Below are 21,279 nucleotides of genomic sequence, written 5' to 3' on the forward strand. Positions count from 1 at the left end.
TTCGATATTCGTTTTACAGACGGGTTTTTTTTTTTGAATATGGGTCACACACATGCCACAGCTACAAAACATCTCTAGAGATGAGGCTATAGATCACCTTTCCATCCTGCAGGTTTTCCTCCCAAAGCCTACGGCACCAACGGCGACCCCTGCTGGCCGGGAGAGCAAAAGCTTACAGAACCTGGTATTCCCAGGCAGTCTCCCATCCAAGTACTAACCAGGCCCAACGCTGCTTAGCTTCCGAGATCAGACAAGATCGGGCGTGTTCAGGGTGGTGTGGCCGTAAGCGAAAGCCCCGGCGCCTGACTCGCTACTTGAAGCTGTGTGTGGCGGGGGTTCCTTACTTTTTGATGACATAACACCCAAAGGGGCTTCTTTGGAGCTGGATTCCAACCGGCATCCTAAAGTTTCTTGGCGGTATCTTTTACAGTCCTCTGTTCGGTCGACAAGGGACAGAAGGGGGCAGCTTTCCTCACACATACAGTTCAATGTACTGTAGTGTTCCTGTTCATTGAATTTGCAGTTCTGCATCAGACCTCTAACTCGTTTCCTTAGCTTGGATTTAAGCCACGAAGCAGGCTTCTACTGTATAAACGTCTATAGGAATCACAAACTATTTGAGAGGCCATCATCCCAGGGGGAACTGACAAAGTCTATCCCTAAACACCTAGCGCAGTCTCTCGAGAGACTGTCAAAAATCGCTTTCTCCTTTTGCGTTGCAAGTAAGTGAAAACGCAGTCTCAACCCAGAGCCACTTGGCAGCAGCGGCACGTAAATACTGTTACTGTTACTGCTCGATACCGACGTTAACCTACTATACCATGTTCAGCCACTGCTAGAAAATGTACGGCTCTAGTACCGGAGCAAACGACAGGAAGGCCAACGTCGAACGGGCACACGTGTCAGACATGGAGAGCAATGAGAATGGGATTAGAACCCATGCGTTCTTTCCACCGTGGGGCCCGTTCAGCTCCGGGCTCATCGCCTGCGGCTCTTGGCTTGCGGGCCTGCCCAATCCGTGCGATAACTCGGAAAACACCCGGCCACACTGTGCCGGAAACGACGCACTCTGGGAAGCCGCTATGCAAAGCGAGGTCTGAAGATCCCCTGCGGCCGGACACTTCCCGCCCCCCAAAGAAGAGAGCGCCAATCAGACGGGCGGAGACCGAGGACTCGCAGAGCAGACGGCCACAATCGCCATAACAAGAGCGATTGTGAGCGTTGTTGTTTTCTCTCTTTGACCAGCCCAGCTGCGCCCCACCCGAAGGCAGGGAAGCACAAAAATTGCATGGAGCTCATTCATGCTCCTCTCCACGGAAATCTTTAGTAAAAAGCGAAAGATTTGTACGAAATGAAGAGAAACCAAAGTGCGTGGCTGCACAGCTGCAGGAGCCCAGGCCGCCTTCAAAGCCTCTGCCCTGACGGTCGTGGTTGGCAATGCACCTGGCCTTACAAACGAGCCAGTGGGGCCCGTTCAGCTCCGGGCTCATCGCCTGTGGCTCTCGGCTTGCGGGCGTGCCCAATCCGTACGGGTGTGCCCAATCCGGAAGCCTATTTCAAAGTCGTTCTCTGTTTCAAAAAAACATTTCCAAAATACAAGCCTTGCAGACAGACACGCCTCAGAGGACTTAAGGGTGGCTTCATGTCAGAATGATAAAGTCTCCCCGTCCGGACATGAAAATCCCACTTTGTTACACACAAAAAAAGAATCAACAACAGAGAAATGCCCACAAGCATTTGAAAAGCCGCACCACGTCGCACTTGAAATAGCTCTTACATTAGTGGTAGACGCAGGAATCGCCTTTTTATTTACGCTCTTACCAACGTGATGGAAAGCAAAACAAAGCAAAGCAGAGCAGAGCAAAACAAAACGAACAAACGAAAACCCTCACGTCCCGCACTCGCATATAACGCCGTTATGTGCCCAAGCGTTATTGTACGTCATCCTAGCACTGCACCCCGGGGCGTAAGGTATATGGGAACGAGCACACGCCACGAATCGTCTCGAATCACTCCCTACAGCTGTAAGGCGCCTTGAAGCGTGCACCCCCAACATTCTTCTTTGCGCATCTGTGAAAGGTAAACTCTTGAGCAAACTCTGAACCAGCTCTAAGGAAACTAATCCGATTAGACGTTACTTTGACTCATCTTTTTACGCTCAGTGCTGGATTGCTCAAACTCCAGCTAGGGTTAGGGTTAGCATTCCCACACTAGTTAGACACTTTGTTTACGCTCAGTGCTGGATTTTGGGAACTTCAGGACGGGTGGGAATTTTCTCCTATCTGTCAATTCTGTTTTGTTTTGGAGACTCTTGGCTGCCTATGTTGTACAGTGCAGCGTGAAGGAAACATTTTCCAAAACTGTGTCAGCTCAAAAGTTATAAGAAAACCTCTCCAGCTGCTTTAACTCTCTTCATTTTTGTCATTTAATGTGACACTCGATGTATAACTGGAGCCTCACATATGCAAATGGTGAGGCTCCAGTTCGACACCCAGTTCGACACCACTTTACAGTATCTGACAAAAGCATGGCAGACTGTGCCGGACCGGCAAATAACTTCCGCTTATTTTTACCATATTAAACATTGGAAATCCAACCACTTGCATTTGTGACACTTGATTTTGGCTCCACCTAAGACACTCTTAAATCTTCAAACACTTTTCTCTTCTCCCGCAACACTCTTGTCTGTCGGCACTATGTGGCAGCGTTGCATGACAACCCCTCTCACCACGGAAAGGAACCTAACAGCTTTGGTAAGAGAGGAGAAAAGGACCTGGCCCGTATGGGACTCGAACCTGTGACCTTGGCGTTATTAGCACCACGCTCTAACCAACTGAGCTAACCGGCCTCACAACAATGCTTCTCTCTGTGCTGCAAAAAATCAAACTCAGGGAATTTCTTTTGTCCTCCTTTGAATAGAAAGCCGTGTAATTCAGTGTACGGCCTTTCTCGTGCAGTTTCATGGTTCTTGTAATCCAAATCCTACACTGGCGTGAAGTGCCCCCCCATTTCACGGCATTTTTCAGCTGATTTAAAATGTACCTAAAGGAGAAGCATTTTTGAAGACCATCAATTACCAAGAGCTTTTGTCAAAGGTTTTGGTGGTCATTTTTAATGACCACAGAGCGCTGTGATCTCGGTTTTACATCTCATCCAAAAGACAGCGCCCTCTTACAACACAGCATCTCCGTCACTATACTGGGGAATTGGGAACCGCACAGACCTCAGGGTGAGCGCCCCCCCCGCCGGCACCATTAACACCGCTTCCAGCTGAAAGCGTTGTTTTTCCCTGTAGCTCATCCTCATCCGGGTACTGACCTGGCTCACACCTGCTTAGCTTCAGTGGGTTTTCAGTTGCAAGTTGCAAGGGGATGCAAGTGATGGAGCCGTTCGCTTCAAAAGCCACTGCATTGGCCGGGAATCGAACCCGAGCCTCCCGCATGGCAGGCGAAAATTCTACCACTGAACCACCAATGCTTAGTGCCTGGGCCTTCAAAAAAGACGCTTTTTTGGTGCTCTGTGCAAAACGCGTCGACATCTGCTTCCAGCTGCAAAATGCCATTCACGGACGCTGAAGAATTTATTTCTAAGGCAGCGGGTACAAGCGATTGGGTGTTTTAAAACCACCAGAAACAGCAAAGAGGCGCGCTTCTTTGCTTGCGCCGGAACACACCAACTGGAGGCGGACAATGTAGTCGGCAGGATTCGAACAGGCGCGGAGAGACCCCAATGGATTTCTAGTTCATCGCCTTAACCACTCGGCCACGACTACAGCAATCGTCATAGCACTGCACCCCGGGGCGTACGGTATAAGGGAACGAGCACACGCCATGAATCGTCTCGAATCACTCCCTACAGCTGTAAGGCGCCTTGAAGCGTGCACCCCCAACATTCTTCTTTGCGCATCTGTGAAAGGTAAACTCTTGAGCAAACTCTGAACCAGCTCTAAGGAAACTAATCCGATTAGACGTTACTTTGACTCATCCTTTAAGGGACCCTTGTTAATTGGAGAAATCAATGATTTCGAATGAATTCTGTATGCGTTAAAAGACAGCTATACACAGAAAACATGCAGGACACTGCTCATGATGTTTCCCGAGCCGAAACACAGTGCGTTTTTCCAAGCCATTTGACAAAGCCCGCCCACTGAAAACTGCAGCAGATCGTGTAAAGGCGTTCAACTTTGTAACTACTGCACGCACAGGAAGCAGAATAAATTCCTCTTTTCAAACTGTCAAAGGTTTGCTGCAGGACATCGCACAATCTCTTTTGAACGGGGACAAACGATTTCTTATGGGGCGCAGTAAGTACAGACGTTTATAAAGCTCCACTCATGCCGACGATGCAGCATGAAGAAGCGCAACCTAACGTTTGACAGACAAAAGCCGGGCGCCGCTACGAGCAATATGAAATCAAACTGACAGCACACGGCGTTTCGCGCTGACTCAAAAGTGATCTCGACAGACGATGTTCTCTGCATAACGCTGAAAGAGCTAAAGAGCGTTTCTGTTGAGACGTAACCCATTGGGCAAAAGACGTATAATATACGTCTATTAAACGCATATCTTAGACGTCTAAATGTGGTCTACAATTCGTCTAGAATGAAATTCTAATATACGTCTAAAGTTAAACGTCAATTATACGTCTATATTTAGACGTTCATTATACATAAATGGTTGGAGTTCTATTATACGGATAAATTTAGAGGACTATTATACATATATGGTTGGAGTTCCGGATAACTTTAGAGGTCTATTATACGTATAACTTTAGAGGTCTATTATACGTATATGGTTAGAGGTCTATTATACGGATAACATTAGAGGTCTATTATACGTATATGGGTAGAGGTCTATTATACATCAAAGATAGATTTTATAGGTGTAGAAACAAGTAAAACAAGCCAATGATTAGGTTTAGAAATGTATTCTGAAAATACACATTCACACCTGAAACATATGTATTTCAAATTATACATTGTATACAATCAATCAACAATCAACATATGGGCAATAATCATAAAAACACAACTAGTCTTAAACTTCAGCTACAAATTCTGGTAACATGGCAATATACAGTATAGTAATGACAAACACAAAACTAATTACATTAACACACTAACTCAAAACCACATTTTGATTCAAATATACATTTTAAAATGTACAACTTCTATATTTCCAAGAAAAAAAAATATTACAATGGAAGTTAAGACGATTTTTGTCCACTATTTGCAAACCCTGTCTAATTGTCCTAACAGAACCAAAAACCTATTATTTTCAGAGTCCAGATCTCCTGGCCCCCTGCCTTGCATATGCATTCTTCAAGTAACACATTGCGTGCTCCTTTATTTCTTTTTCTGTTGATGTAGGGTGGGACTTCAGCACCGCAGCTAGGAGAAAATTATATAATATTACTTCCCAAATAAATGATGATTAATATCTTCTTTAGTATAATCTAAAAAATGAACGGTTTACTAAGCTCAAAGCTGAAATAAATGTATAAAATTTGGCTTGCATCATAGCAGTTGAGCAATAAAGTCTGTCCTAATTAAAGAGTACCCAAAGTTTGAAAGTACAACATAGAATAAGAATAAGAGAAACGGCAAAACGATTTTGTGTCATCTTCCCCATTCACACTATTTTATGTGCCGTTTTTTTGCTTTTTCACATACTATTTTAATCAAAATAATATTAAGAAAGATCTGTATGTATTCAGATAGTATTATTATTGTTCATACTTACTCGTCAAAAGAGGATTGCTGAGATATTTGCGGATATACTTCTACGTTTGAAAAACGTGTCCAAAATGGTGACCAACGAATACTAGCAATGCATTGTGGTATATAACCGGAAAATATGCTGGGTTCGATATTTTCTCAACGTATGCGTTTATTAATGTTGTCGATATTATGGTTGAAATTTAACATTGATAATACATCGCTGCTATGTGCCCCCTGCTATGAGCTGATGTGCAATTTTAACGCATGCAATAAGTAAGGATCGGTCACTGTTGTATGGTATTATATATAATGACATTATGGAATAGGATGGGGACAGGCCTGGCATCACGGGGGGAGGGGGGAATGTCGCCGCTTCAGTTTTGGGCAAAAAGTTTTACCTAACTTAATTTGCACCCTAAAAAAATAGTTGTACTTTGTCAATGGTCAGACAACACTAAATGACACGAACAGTCACTCAGTCTGTTTGATGGGCAGGAGGGCTATCCGTCCAGGAACTGCACATATTATTGAGTTTTAACATTACGATCCTGTTTGCTCAGGTGGACCGATTCCTTGCAGTAGTTTATCATTATACTTAAAATCGTTATATAACTAGGACTAGTTATAGCAGTCTGTGCTTTCTCTTGGTTTTACAACATTTTTTTCTTAACGATTCAGAACGTCCATGTAGCTGCAAAAATGAACGCTTATGGTACTTTTCGCTCCAGGCAATACAAACCTTGAGAGTGACGAAAAATGTGAAACTGAACTTCATCGCAAATACCAGATTGCTAGTCGTTATCTTCTATCATGAAGCACTAATCAATGGCATAGCTGCGAGATTTCATTTGGGTAGCTGCACCGTACAGCTCCGTTTCAACCGAAATATCACTCCCCCCTCAGAATTTCAGACGCCCCCCGACAGATTTTTCCTCGGGCACCGCGCACTGATGGGGGACTTTTGTCAAGAAAATAAAAATAGAAACTCTATAGGCACTCAAACATTTTACGGTTTTTTTTCAGGCAGGTGGCAAGACCCCCTCAGCAAAACCCTTGTATGCCAAGCTGTGGGCATTGATTCGTCGAATATACGTATATTTACGGCGAAATTACGGCTATACGTATATATACGTCGCCTCGACGTATAATCAACGTCGAATTGCAACCGTAAAATCGACGACATGAATAAACGCATATATAACGTCGAAAACACATCTAATACAGTGCCTGAGGCTTTTTACTGTATGTATCATGTGTGCCGCAACTAGGAGTATACGGCACTCTGCACAGTGTACGAAGTAAATTATTTTCGCAGTAATTAATTTATTATATTTACTATATTTATTATACACGTGTAAATTAATTGCTGCGAAAATAATTTACTTCGAACACTGTGCAGAGTGCCGTATACTCCTAGTTGCGGCACACACGATACATACAGTAAAAAGCCTCAGGCACTGTGTTAGATGTGTTTTCGACGTTATATATGCGTTTGTTAATGTCGTCAATTTTACGGTTGCAATTCGACGTTGATTATACTTCGAGGCGACGTATATATACGTATAGCCGTAATTTCGCCGTAAATATACGTATATTCGACGAATCAATGCCCACTGGGAACAAGCTCGCTTCTTTCTACCATGATGTCACCATGACCAAATCTGTCTTTAAACACCTTGCTCAGTCTCTAACGAGACTGTCAAAAATTGCTTTCGCCGATTGTATTGCAAACCGGCGGAAGCGGGGTATTGGGAAAAGTTTTCAACTAGCAATAATCCCGCCTCGGCTAAACCTCACAGGCTACGATACTGCCACTGCGCAAAGCTGACGGTTGCCAGGCAACCGCGGGGATCCTATGGAAATCGTTATCAATCGTCTCATGGCATGTCGTTGCTGTAACGCTTCATATTTGTCGTCTTCTTCTAGCTTGAGGTTTTGAAGAATTTCATGACAGACAAGGGCTCCGTTGGGAACAAAGAAACCCGTTGATTCTTTTCAGCAGCAGAAATACAACCCTTTAAATACAAGATGACAGAACAATGACGAAGGGCATGCCGGGAGGAACTCATGCACTACAGAGGAAAGGGGGCGGGCACGTACAGTTCACATTCAAGCCACAAGTACTCTTCTCGGATGTTGCACAAACAAATCCTAACGTCTTGAAAGCATTGCAGCATGTTTGTGTCCCACTTCCCGTGGCTGCAGGATGACTGACACGAACGGACAAACACAATCTGTGGCGTTTAGCGTGACATAGTCTTGCAGGCATCGTGCTGTCTCACTGCAATACTATACCGCTGGAGGAAACAGTCCATCTGGCCATGAAACTCATTTGAACGTCTAGCTACAGCAACTAACAATATCATGATTTATTCAGGATGTGTGGAATCAGCACGTCCCGGAGACAGCTTCCGAAATCGTGAGCATTCTCTGGTGGTAGGGGCGTTCAAGATGGCGCTCAGGTGGGAGGTAAAGTTAAGTGGTTGAGGATTTTTTTTGAGTTTTTCATGACCTGAATGTTAATTTTTGCTTTTTTCGACTACAGAAAAATAAGGACTTAACACTACTTGTTTAAACTTCAGTTATAATTGAAAGAAAAAAAACGATTTTTTTTAGGTTTAAGAATTTCGATATGAGTAACACTGGGAAAAGAAAAGAGAGTGCTGGTTCTTCGAAGGAGAAGTCTAAGAAACCTCAATCGTATATGTATAGCACTACAAGAAAATTGATGGCAACTAAAGGGAAAAGTGAAGCAGCTGGAGGGGACGTGGAAAGAGTGCTGGAGATGCGCTCGTACGCGAGCGCTCGCAGCCCAAGTGAGACTCAGCTGCCAGAGGAAGAGCCGGAGTCCCTGCCCAGCACACCTGTCAAAACCCCGGCAGCCAAGAGAGGAAGGGGCGACCTGACGCTGGAGGAGCTCCAGACCAACATCTTCAACATGATGGCACAGAGCATGGGTGAGCTGAAGGAAATGATTTGATCTAATACAGTCGCAATCGAAAGTCTTAAAAAGTCCACGGACTGTGTGTTTAAAGAGGTTGAAGACTTAAAGAGTGAAGTAAAAGTTCTTAAACAAGTAAATACCAAACAAGAAAAGCATATTAAAGAACTTGAATTGAAAGTGAACGATGTAGATAGATACCATCGATGATGGAATTTAAAATTATTTGGAGTTAAAGAGGAACGTGATAAGGACCTTGTTGCAACAGTGAAGGGTATCTGTAAAAGGACCCTGCCGGACCAGGAGGACGTAATATCGGCCATTGACTTTGTTCACAGGCTCGGGAGAGCGAACATGTCTGGGCAAGTGCGCCCCAGATCGATTATAATACAGTTCACCAAGAGGACGGCGAGGGACATGCTGTGGCGAGCGGCGAGGGGGAATGAGTATTTGAATGGGAACAAACTGAGGTTTGCAGAGGACCTGTCTGCCGCGGACAGGAGTACCAGGAACCAGCTGTGGCCCCAGGTTGAAGCTGCCAGAAGAGAGGGGAGGAGAGCCTACTTTGTGGGAGTGAGGGCCTTTGTGGACGGGAAGGAGATTTGCTCCCAGTGACTGCTCAGTTAATGATTATGTTTGGTTATATTTGTTATACCAGTATATACTAGTGTTTCTTTAGTGTTAGTTTGGAATGGTGTAGTTAAGTGTTAAGGACTGTTATAGTTCTGGTTCTTTGAAAAACTCAATAGTTTAGACAGTCTTAGAGTTAGTTATTTGCTTTTGTGTATGTCTTTTTCATGAATGCCAGAGGTACTCGAAATGTTGTTAAAAGAAAAACTGTGTGCTGAGTTTTATTTTTTACAGGAAACGCATGCATGTTGAAACTAAAGTTTATAAATAATTGAGAAATATTAAAGCAAGGAAAATATGATACGTGTAAAATATACAATTTGATCACATAATTACTTAATTACCTCTGGTAGTTAAATGCTTTTTTCTGCTGCGTTTTTTTTCTCTTGTACATGACTCTGATCCTCTTGTTGTATTTGTATTTGTAAATTCTGTTTAATAAAAAAAAAATTAAAAAAAGCATTCTCTGGTGGTGTCCTGTAGGCTTCCTGTGGGTGTGCGTTGGTGGTATAGTGGTGAGCATAGCTGCCTTCCAAGCAGTTGACCCGGATTCGATTCCCGGCCAACGCAGTGTCGAGTGTTTTCAAATGCTGTCATGAGCCTTGGATTGTGACTAGCAAAGCGAAGCCTTTTGAAAGAGCTAAAGCACTGAAAAACGGAATTGAGGGAGAATCTTACAGGGGATTCTGAGCGGTGTCTGCATACACGCAGTCCGATACGGGTGCTGAAAGCTTGAGCTACTCTCAATGTCATGCTGGCTTTCCCCGGAGTAAATCTGTTACATTGAAAGAATGCTTCTCGCAGGTTCAAAAAGGGACCCTTGTTAATTGGAGAAATCAATGATTTCGAATGAATTCTGTATGCGTTAAAAGACAGCAATACACAGAAAACATGCAGGACACTGCTCATGATGTTTCCCGAGCCGAAACACAGTGCGTTTTTTCAAGCCATCTGACAAAGCCCGCCCACTGAAAACTGCAGCAGATCGTGTAAAGACGTTCAACTTTGTAACTACTGCACGCACAGGAAGCAGAATAAATTCCTCTTTTCAAACTGTCAAAGGTTTGCTTTACGAACGCCGCAGGACATCGCACAATCTCTTTTGAACAGGGACAAACGATTTCTTATAGGGTGCAGTAAGTACTGTTACTGTCACTGCTCGATACCGACGTTGGCCTACTATACCATGTTCAGCCACTGCTAGAAAATGTACGGCTCTAGCACCGGAGCAAACAACAGGAGGGCCGACGTCAAACAGGCACACATGTCAGACATGGAGAGCGATGAGAATGGGATTCGAACCCATGCCTGCAGAGCACAATGGATTAGCAGTCCATCACCTTAACCACTCAGCCACCTTGTCGACGAAACTGGGCTGTCCGGACATGGGTTGGCGCGCTCCAGATGATCTTTTTCTTTTTTTCCCCACGTACTCGAGGGTCATTTTCCTGTTCCACATGTGATTTCAACATTTTCCTTGGGAGATGTCAAGCCAGCAAGCCACTGCTGTGGTTCAGTGGCCAGTGTGGAGTTCAGTGGCCCTGTTGTACACAGAAAGCACATTGAGCTCCTTGGACATGAAAAGTTCCAGATAAAAGCCATTTGTCATCCTTTCTCTTGGTGTCGATGTTGCTATTGTATGTAAAGGTGGCAACTTGCTCAGCAAGCAGGCGGAGCACACACCGAATGCAGATGTGTCTGAGTGGTGTGTCCAAGTGGCTGCAAAAGGACAGCACTCCTGGGGCACCGTGGCTTAGTTGGTTAAAGCGCCTGTCTAATAAACAGGAGATCCTGGGTCCAAATCCCAGTGGTGCCTTCTTTGTTGTGTCTTCTCAAACAGAACTGGTCCTTACAGACAACCGCCTACGGCTAGACTTAATTAAATGCAAGTATTCATTTCCTGTCTTTAACGCGACTTGTTTTTCTTAAAATGGATGCAACTTGCAAAACATGAAATACAAACCTTGCTAATCAGCGCTAGCGGCTGGCAAAAAAAAAAGAAGTCAGCTATTTTTTTTTCTTTAACCTTAACCCTGCTAACGGAGAAGAGTTAAACGACCGAGTCTATGCAGCTTAAACGGTGCGCAAGTCGGGTTCTTAGCTGAAAGGGTGGTAAATCACGCTCACCCCAGTCCTTAATCTTTTAAAGAGGATACAAAATTGAACCTAGTCGCCACATCACACATCCTGTTCAGTGATAAAAAGGTAACATCTATCCTCGCTCCAGAGTAAATCTCACGTTGAGGGCATCTTTTTTTTCACTTTACCGTGAGTCGGGCTCGGCTGCACAGAGGAGAGAGCAGAGCAATGAGATCATAGGGACAGGGGAGTCACACGCTGGCGGTTTGAATACGCGGAAGATCACTGAGGGATCCACAGTATGTGGACCCTCCGTTCGCCATCAGTCCACACTCCGGACTCTGAATCCTGCCATCCGAGTTAAGATCTCGGCGGAACCTGAGGCGCAGTTCCTTCTTAAAACGTAATCTGGTGAGCATTTCTAGAATCGCACTTGTATAGATGCAGCCTTTAATTTGTTGCTAGGTTAAAATTGATGACTTCTTGTATTTCAGTAGGCAACTGCCCTCTTGATTTTGGATTTAATTTCTTTATTACAGGGGCGCTTTTATGAAGACAGAGTCATGTTCAGGTACTTTGCTTGATGGAGGAATCTCATTTCGGACTCTGTGATCTGCTCACCTGGAAAGGTCTGCTGTACTACTACAAGAGAGAACTAGGGTCTGGAAGAAGGGACAATTTTATGATGCTTTGGAAGATAATGTTTTTTTTTTCTTATACTGAAAATGAAAAGTAGTTGTTTCTATATGGACTCAGTCTTTGGAATTTGTATATTTATACATTTCAGTGAACCCTCAGCCATTCCTTCTGTATTGTAATTCAATTTCTCTTTTAAAATTCCTTCCCCACTTCTAGGACCTGCAGTTGCTGAACTCCACAATGGCTTCTATTGGAAAGTCTGTGACTGAGACCATTATTTATTTTGGAGCAATGAGCAATTCTTATATAAATGCAATAAAATCATTATGCTCAAACTATGAGAGAGAATTTTAAGGATAATTTAAGAAATCAGTCTTAGCTTGTTTCTATACACAGATGGTATTATTTATTTTCAAAGGAAACCCGCGAGGATTCCCCTGGTGTGCAAGATGTGCCTGAATACTTTTGATCAGCTTCCTGCTCACTTCAAGAGGGCGTGTATGAAGCACGCCACGGCAGAAGAGATCAGGTGGCCTCTCAACAGGCGAGGGAGGACATGATGAATCACCTGAAGAACGGGATCATCGTGGATTACCACAGAATAGAGATCAAAGGACACTTTGTGGGCTTGAAATACAAAGAAAATCATGTTCTATGGGACAAGATAAATACAAAACTTAAGCTTTTATTTTAATTAGATTTATTTATAAAGCATAAGCAATCATTTATTACATTAATATATGTGAAAATAACATTTTAGTATCATACGTTTAGTATATTTAGTCCCTAATGCTGAAAGAAATGATCATAGAACATGACATCTAACCTTACCTGCTGTGTTTTTAATCCCTATTGCTCAATGCACGGTGAAAGCATTGCATACATATGTCTGACAATGAGGAATGGGCCCCTGAGACAGTCATTTGCCTGTTTCACAAATGATCGTATTTTACTAGAGATTCTGTTTGGGATTCAGATGTGCATTCGGACAGCAATCCCTTTCAAGAAATGATACGTTCTGGATGAGGTCAAAGGTGCTGGAACACTGTATTTAGGATGTGTTTGCAGAGACTGTGTGTCTCCTGCTTCAACGCAGTGAGAAATAGATGTGCTCCTGTAATTCATTGGTACATGCCCAGGGCAGTAAGCAGTCTGAGAATTTATTTCCAGACGGCATAGAGCAGTGAAGCAGTGAAGTAGTGCCACACACTGGATCATTATATTATTAGAATCTATTCTACTTAAATTATTACATTATACACAATTTGAGTTCATTTTAAAAAGTAAAAGGTAATGAAAGGAATGCATTTTTAAAAGAAAGATAATACCGATATGCATGTGATAATCTTCCTTATATCATGTAGTGCGTCATTTGGACACTTTGTGGGATTGAAATACAAAGAAAATCATGTTCTATGGTACAAGATAAATACAAAACTTAAGCTTTTATTTTAATTAGATTTGTTTATAAAGCATAAGCAATCATTTATTATATTAATATATGTGTGTAGCGGCGAGGCTTATTAATAAGGCAGAATTAAGTGTTCTGAGCCTTCCCAAATGAGGCCCCATTTCTCTGTTCATCTCTCTGGTGCAGCCACAGAGAGACTATTCATGCAGGGTGATTTAAGGTCCTAGGACAGCTCCCAAAGGGGGATGCACTTAGCTTAGCCTGGCTATCATGATCAATGGTCATCCATTGGCGCCTATCTGTCTAGGGAGTGCCAGTTGGACATCTGGACTGCATTACTAAGTGTCAGGACTAAGTGACTCATATCTCACCTTGATCAATCAATCAGGGACTGGTAGGGCCGAGTAACCCACGTGGGACTCTGATGCCCATGGAACTTTCAGCCAATCAATGAGCTGAAGTTCCTCCAGGTAAAAACAGGCAACACAGAGAGCCTGTGAGATTCAGTAAGATTCAGAAGGGAGGATTCAGAGGATTCTGTGGACAATTCTAAAGGGAATTCAAAGGAGAATTCCAGGGCAGGACGGCCCAGGAGCAGAAGGCTCCCAAGGGCAGGACATTCTCGCAGCGCGCCTCCTGACCATCCTGAGACTCAGCCCGGACAACCACGGAACGGCCAGTGTGTCCGAGTGCCAGAACTTTCCTTTGTTCTAAGAGTCTAGAGCGGAGGTTGCCAGAGAATAACCAGAGGATCCACCCGAGGTTAGCACCAGCAGCAGGCCTCGTGAACAGGTCGGAACTGTGGACAGCTGAATCACTATTCAGAACTAGCTCTTCATCAGAAACGAACCGGTCCTCTTCCTGACTTGCTCGGACCCACAGTCATCTTTTCTCCTGTGCACAAACTTTGCTAGTTAAAGCCAACACTAACTAGCCGGTCAGTGAGCATCAGCAGCGCACCGTCGCAAGCCGCACAGCACAGCCTGGCACGGAGCCAGAGAGCGCGGATTGGACAGCAACAGCCTGCAACTGTTTCTTTGTGCCCGCAGGAAGATCTGAATCCCCAAAGATTGGATGAGTATTCAACTTCAATGCATTACAGCTCGAGAATTCAATTGTTATCCCAACCAGTTGATATCAATTTAATTCCTAAGAGTTATGTACTTGTTTGAGTATCTAATGTAGAAGTTATAACCAAGTTCATTAACGAAACGGTCTTAATGAAATATATACTGAACGTATGTCCTCTTGATATGTGTAACACTTCGTAACTGACTGAATATATATCTTTTGTATTCTGATAACGCTCTCGATAAGATCTGTTAGGTTTACATGCATATTTTATGTATTAATAAATGTATCCTCGTGTATTAGTACCTGTGTGTGCGCGTTGTTTGAGTTATGTCGCATGGTTGGATTCTAAAGCCATCAAAAGAATCAACTTTGTGATTTACTGCTACAATTAATAATTGTCTCAGTAAATGCCCAAACCCTACAGAACTGGTGCCTTCAGAGAGCCACTACATTTAATTTTGCTATGGCAACATTACATATTTGGCGTCCCTGAGCCGGTTTTCTTACATTATTTGGCGTCCCTGGGTGGGCGTGGCAAGACTGAAATGAGTCAACCAAGCGGAATAATTCAATATAAAACGCCGCTGGTTTCATACACAACAATACGGTGTGCTGAAAGCCGAAAGAAAAAAAAGTTCCCCTTGCTCTTTAAGCAGTGCTTGATTGTTTTGTGATCTTTTGCGATCTAGCGGGTTGATTGCATACTTGATCTTGTGGTTTTCTGTGGTAAAACTATGATTTCGTACTTAAAAGTAATACTCTTTAAGTTTAACGATGGTTGCTAAAAGGTCTGAATTCGAATCGCTATTTAGCACTCTCTCTAGCAGCGACAGGTCTGACCACGATCTCTTCCATATCTCCGTCAGCGGAGAAGCTAGAAGGATAAATCTCCATTCTCTGAGAGAGCTAGCGAAGGACATAGAGAGATTTGACCCCGCAGTGTCAGAGAATAATATCGAGAGTTATATTCAGGACCTCAGGTATACCCTGCAGTATCTGCCAAACGCCACAGAACAGGAGAAAGTGTTTCTGGTCAGGAAAACTACCAGCAGAGCTGTACATGAGTGGATGGCTAGGCAGAAGAAAGAAGTCTGTTATGATTTTGAGAAGCTTTGTCAAGCACTTATTGAAGAATAAAGTGCGTTTATTGACCCGACTGCTGCGATAGCCGCCGCTCTTAACATTAAGCACGAGAGAGCAGAGTCCCCTCGCGAATATTACGAGAGACTTAGACGAACTTATTTTGCAGGGCGAAATGATGAGGGTTGCGAAGAGAACACACATTTCAAGGGTTTATTCATTGCGAATCTCCACCCGTCAGTCAGAAAGATGATCTTAATGCATACAGATGCACAGACCATGAAAATGACTGATATTAAGAGATTCGTGCAGAAAGCCTGGGAGTATGATGTCCAAAGTCGCTCTGAGCAAAAAGCTGTTAAAGTGACTGTGTTTGCCGTCAGAGCCAGCAGGGTTAATTCCCCCCTGCTCGAAGGAGCACAGGCTCCTGAGCTGGCTAAGCCCCGTTCCAAAGCATGCACACAGGACTGCACCCAGCGTCCTAAGTGCCATGAGAACACCGGGGGAGGGAAAGGGCTAGATAAAGCTGAACAAAAGGATTCAGTAGCCGCCCACCTGGCCAGGCTTGAACAAGCTTTATTAGGACAGGGACAACCGCTCCCCAAGGCTGCCGGAAGCGTGAATGAGCTGATACTCTCCACTGGAGGAGGCGGAGACCCGCCCCCTCTCCCTCCCTCAGTCTATCTGATTGAGCGGAAGGGTTCCTGCCTGGATGAATTCAGCCACTCCCAAGTCAGTGCTGACTCCACCCCTGAAGTCACAGAGCAGGCAGTAAAACACAGAGGAAAAGCAAGTAGCTTTTACCTCAAAGCTGCCATGGGAGATGTCTTACACAGTGAGACACTGATTGACACTGAGGTTGAAAGGTGTTTGATGTCACACGGCAAGCTCAAACGGGTTGAAAAAGAAAAGGGCATGCGACTCAGAGAGGAACCTTTGGTGGATCACCAGAAAGGCAAAGTGTGGAAACAGGTCAAGGCTCCTAAGCCTTCTGTACAGAAGGAAAGGGGGGCCAAGAGGCAGACTGTGCTCACACAGTGCCCACCGAACACATAAGCCTATGTGGAGATTCCTTCTGTTCCCTCTGGACAAGAAATAAAAATATTTCCTTGTTCCCCGGATATACAGGGAAGTCGTGTCCCGGCCAAGGTCCCAACAGCCTCCATGCCACAGGAGCGGTGCTCCAAGCAGCCGCCTGATCCACCAGGTAAAGCACACACCTTTTACATCCCTAAAGAGGAGCAGATCTCCCCACCTGGCGATGAAAAGGAGCTTTCCCTGTGCACCCTGGCACCCAAGAGGGGTCAGGAACACCACCCTGCAGTGGTGGAAGGGATCCAGATGGCAGGAGAGCAGGTTGGTGATGTAGCCCTCACCCTTAGCCCTGAGAGGTCCTCTATTAGTGAGGATCTGCTTGAGCAGCTGTCACAGGGCCACCGCCAGGTGCCCCTGGTGCAACATTCACAGGTTAGACAGGAGGCCCAGCTGGACGCTGAGACTACTGCACTGTGGACACACCTGATCCCAGATGCCGATTCCCTCTGCTGTGACCCAGGGAACCTGCAGTCAGGTAACATTATTTCTCACAACTACCAGGTAGTGAGTGAGACTGACCTGATTGTTCCTGCCTCAACGGCAGGGTTGCCAACACACCCAGTCCCCCAGAAGGGACAGGGAATGAAAGCCGAGCCGGGTTTCTTACAGCCACCAGCTCAGTCTGTCAGTCTGAGTCTGACCAACAGTGGTTCAGCCAGACTGGAGCTGGATGGTCAAGTCACCCGCCTGCCAGTGCAGGACATCGCAAAGAGGGGTGTCAGAATCCCCGCCTGCACTGACATGGGCCTGGTGAGTGATAGTAAGTTCAAAGACAGTGAACTAGCTATCCCAGTACTGGGGCAGCTCCCCGAACCCCTAGCAAGGGAAGGGGGGAGTGAGCAGGTGTCCTACACCCAAGCCCAGCGAACGATTGTAAACATGCCGATAGAGGGATTCCTCAATCAGGAAGTGTGCAGGGTGGACCTGAACAGTGAGAATGGGGTAACAATCCCAGATCACTCAGGTGCTCCAGATGACCACTCAGCCGAGGGTCAGGCATGCTCCACCGCTGCACCGCCCCCTGCAGGGTTCCTAGAGCACAGGCATGAACAAATCGAAAAAGCAGATGCCCTGGAAAAGGAGGAGCAGCATCAGCAGCTGCGTCAGATCTCCCCATATTTCCAGGATGTTGGTGCCCAAGATGCCACAGGGCATACTGAGAAAGACACCATGTACACGCTGCGCCAGCTTAGAAAGGCGACAGTCATTCAGAAGGAGATGACTGGGATCAGCCACCCGAAAAGACTTTTGGGAGGACTGATTGCTGCCGCCACTGTTGCACGTTTGCTTTTTTCTGGTAGGTTTGTGTGCTACTGGCACTCTCACCCTGACTGCCCCAAGAAGGCAGGGGTCAGAGATGCCGGAGGGTAGTGACAGACTGTATCGACAGCAGCAAAAGTTGGAAAGCTTAGGGAAAACCCTACAGGCAATTTCCTATGCAACAGGGTTAAACCTTATTCCCCAACCAGTGGACATGATTGTTGGTGTTATACAGTGGGTTTATGCTTGTGTGCAACAGGCCAGAATGTTGACACAAGACCTATTAAGGGAGCTTAGTGCCACTGTAGCCAGTCTAACCACGGCACGATTCCCAACCCACTTGATTCCACTCTTCTCAGTAGAGGAGTATGTGACATTAACCCCATCGCTCATAGCTCACCCAGAAGGCAATCCAAGATTGAATTTGGTTCCAAATCTTGAGATGGGTATGGCTACCAAAGCTATCCATTGGCTGTGTCTAAACGATTCACCAATGAAGGGTGTAAAGCTACTATCGAGCAGAGGGAGGTTAATGAACCCCATGAAGAGCAGGTAGGAAGTAAATGGCTGGTCAGCACACCACATTTAACTGACACTATGACTTGTGACAGGCATGATACAGCTACCACAATGCAGCTACCTAATCAAACAGTTTTCCTGCAAGTTCCCGAGGAGGCCATAGTACAGCATGGTAACTTAACACTGTACGGTCTGGAACCAGACAACATAAGACCAAACTTGAGGTCATGGATGCCTTCAGGTGCCACACTATTGAATTGGATAGAAATCCAAGAAACAGTAAGCCCTGAAGAGGTACAGGTAGTTAGTTTGCTTTAATGGAACAAACCTCCAAACCACCCTAGCAGATACCCAACACAGGTGTTGTGGTTTATCGCGGGGCTGGGAACAGGAACTGGTTATATTTTAACACTGCTGCTGGGAAGCTGGATCATGACTGACAGTGTACTCTGAATGCTGTACTCTTGCATCAAAATGTAATCTGGGTAGCATGAATGAGTCAAAGGTAGCATGTCAAAAGAAAGGAAGTGATTTCTCCCCAAATATCTACTACAGAGGTATCAGATATTGACAGTGAACTTCCTGATGTGTAATTCCTAGACCTAGATAATGTCTCCTACCGTGTTTATACATACTCCAGATGTTATTCATCCTGTTTGTATCCAACACTGGTTCCGGTATGAATTCTCGAGGAGTAATGTGGACATTTAAGATTAATGTTCTAATGGCAAGGGACATCACTTAACTCTGTTTTGTTTTGAAGGCAACAACGCCTCAGGACCTCGTGACCTTCAAAAAGGGGGGATATGTAGCGGCGAGGCTTATTAATAAGGCAGAATTAAGTGTTCTGAGCCTTCCCAAATGAGGCCCCATTTCTCTGTTCATCTCTGTGGTGCAGCCACAGAGAAACTGTTCTGCAGGGTGATTTAAGGTCCTAGGACAGCTCCCAAAGGGGGATGCACTTAGCTAAGCCTGGCTATCATGATCAATGGTCATCCATTGGTGCCTATCTGTCTAGGGAGTGCCAGTTGGACATCTGGACTGCATTACTAAGTGTCAGGACTAAGTGACTCATATCTCACCTTGATCAATCAATCAGGGACTGGTAGGGCCGAGTAACCCACGTGGGACTCTGATGCCTATGGAACTTTCAGCCAATCAATGAGCTGAAGTTCCTCCAGGTAAAAACAGGCAACACAGAGAGCCTGTGAGATTCAGTAAGATTCAGAAGGGAGGATTCAGAGGATTCTGTGGACAATTCTAAAGGGAATTCAAAGGAGAATTCCAGAGCAGGACGGCCCAGGAGCAGAAGGCTCCCAAGGGCAGGACATTCTCGCAGCACGCCTCCTGACCATCCTGAGACTCAGCCCGGACAACCACGGAACGGCCAGTGTGTCCGAGTGCCAGAACTTTCCTTTGTTCTAAGAGTCTAGAGCGGAGGTTGCCAGAGAATAACCAGAGGATCCACCCGAGGTTAGCACCAGCAGCAGGCCTGCCTTGTGAACAGGTCGGAACTGTGGACAGCTATTCAGAACTAGCTCTTCATTAGAAACGAACCGGTCCTCTTCCTGACTTGCTCGGACCCACAGTCATCTTTTCTCCTGTGCACAAACTTTGCTAGTTAAAGCCAACACTAACTAGCCGGTCAGTGAGCATCAGCAGCGCACCGTCGCAAGCCGCACAGCACAGCCTGGCACGGAGCCAGAGAGCGCGGATTGGACAGCAACAGCCTGCAACTGTTTCTTTGTGCCCGCAGGAAGATCTGAATCCCCAAAGATTGGATGAGTATTCAACTTCAATGCATTACAGCTCGAGAATTCAATTGTTATCCCAACCAGTTGATATCAATTTAATTCCTAAGAGTTATGTACTTGTTTGAGTATCTAATGTAGAAGTTATAAACAAGTTCATTAACGAAACGGTCTTAATGAAATATATACTGAACGTATGTCCTCTTGATATGTGTAACACTTCGTAACTGACTGAATATATATCTTTTGTATTCTGATAACGCTCTCGATAAGATCTGTTAGGTTTACATGCATATTTTATGTATTAATAAATGTATCCTCGTGTATTAGTACCTGTGTGTGCGCGTTGTTTGAGTTATGTCGCATGGTTGGATTCTAAAGCCATCAAAAGAATCAACTTTGTGATTTACTGCTACAATTAATAATTGTCTCAGTAAATGCCCAAACCCTACAGAACTGGTGCCTTCAGAGAGCCACTACATTTAATTTTGCTATGGCAACATTACATATTTGGCGTCCCTGAGCCGGTTTTCTTACATTATTTGGCGTCCCTGGGTGGGCGTGGCAAGACTGAAATGAATCAACCAAGCGGAATAATTCAATATAAAACGCCGCTGGTTTCATACACAACAATACGGTGTGCTGAAAGCCGAAAGAAAAAAAAGTTCCCCTTGCTCTTTAAGCAGTGCTTGATTGTTTTGTGATCTTTTGCGATCTACCGGGTTGATTGCATACTTGATCTTGTGGTTTTCTGTGGTAAAACTATGATTTCGTACTTAAAAGTAATACTCTTTAAGTTTAACGATGGTTGCTAAAAGGTCTGAATTCGAGTCGCTATTTAGCACTCTCTCTAGCAGCGACAGGTCTGACCACGATCTCTTCCATATCTCCGTCAGCGGAGAAGCTAGAAGGATAAATCTCCATTCTCTGAGAGAGCTAGCGAAGGACATAGAGAGATTTGACCCCGCAGTGTCAGAGAATAATATCGAGAGTTATATTCAGGACCTCAGGTATACCCTGCAGTATCTGCCAAACGCCACAGAACAGGAGAAAGTGTTTCTGGTCAGGAAAACTACCAGCA

General features: G+C 44.9%; 5 non-coding genes across 5 annotated transcripts; 1 reads left to right on the forward strand and 4 right to left on the reverse strand.

Annotated features, from left to right (window-relative positions):
* Positions 1-169: 169 nt before the first annotated feature.
* Positions 170-288, reverse strand: LOC138226445 (5S ribosomal RNA). The gene has a single exon (XR_011184541.1). It is a non-coding gene; the product is annotated as a 5S ribosomal RNA (ribosomal RNA).
* Positions 289-1,254: 966 nt separating this feature from the next.
* Positions 1,255-1,371, reverse strand: LOC138226467 (U5 spliceosomal RNA). Its single transcript, XR_011184561.1, has one exon. It is a non-coding gene; the product is annotated as a U5 spliceosomal RNA (small nuclear RNA).
* A 2,035-nt stretch (positions 1,372-3,406) lies between these two features.
* Positions 3,407-3,477, reverse strand: trnag-gcc (transfer RNA glycine (anticodon GCC)). Its single transcript has one exon. It is a non-coding gene; the product is annotated as a tRNA-Gly (tRNA).
* Positions 3,478-7,403: 3,926 nt separating this feature from the next.
* On the reverse strand, positions 7,404-7,545 carry LOC138226459 (U4 spliceosomal RNA). The gene has a single exon (XR_011184553.1). It is a non-coding gene; the product is annotated as a U4 spliceosomal RNA (small nuclear RNA).
* A 2,243-nt stretch (positions 7,546-9,788) lies between these two features.
* On the forward strand, positions 9,789-9,860 carry trnag-ucc (transfer RNA glycine (anticodon UCC)). Its single transcript has one exon. It is a non-coding gene; the product is annotated as a tRNA-Gly (tRNA).
* The last annotated feature ends 11,419 nt before the right edge of the window (positions 9,861-21,279 follow it).

Source organism: Lepisosteus oculatus, unplaced genomic scaffold, assembly GCF_040954835.1.
Source record: "Lepisosteus oculatus isolate fLepOcu1 unplaced genomic scaffold, fLepOcu1.hap2 HAP2_SCAFFOLD_137, whole genome shotgun sequence".
NCBI classification, from domain to species: Eukaryota; Metazoa; Chordata; class Actinopteri; order Semionotiformes; family Lepisosteidae; genus Lepisosteus; species Lepisosteus oculatus.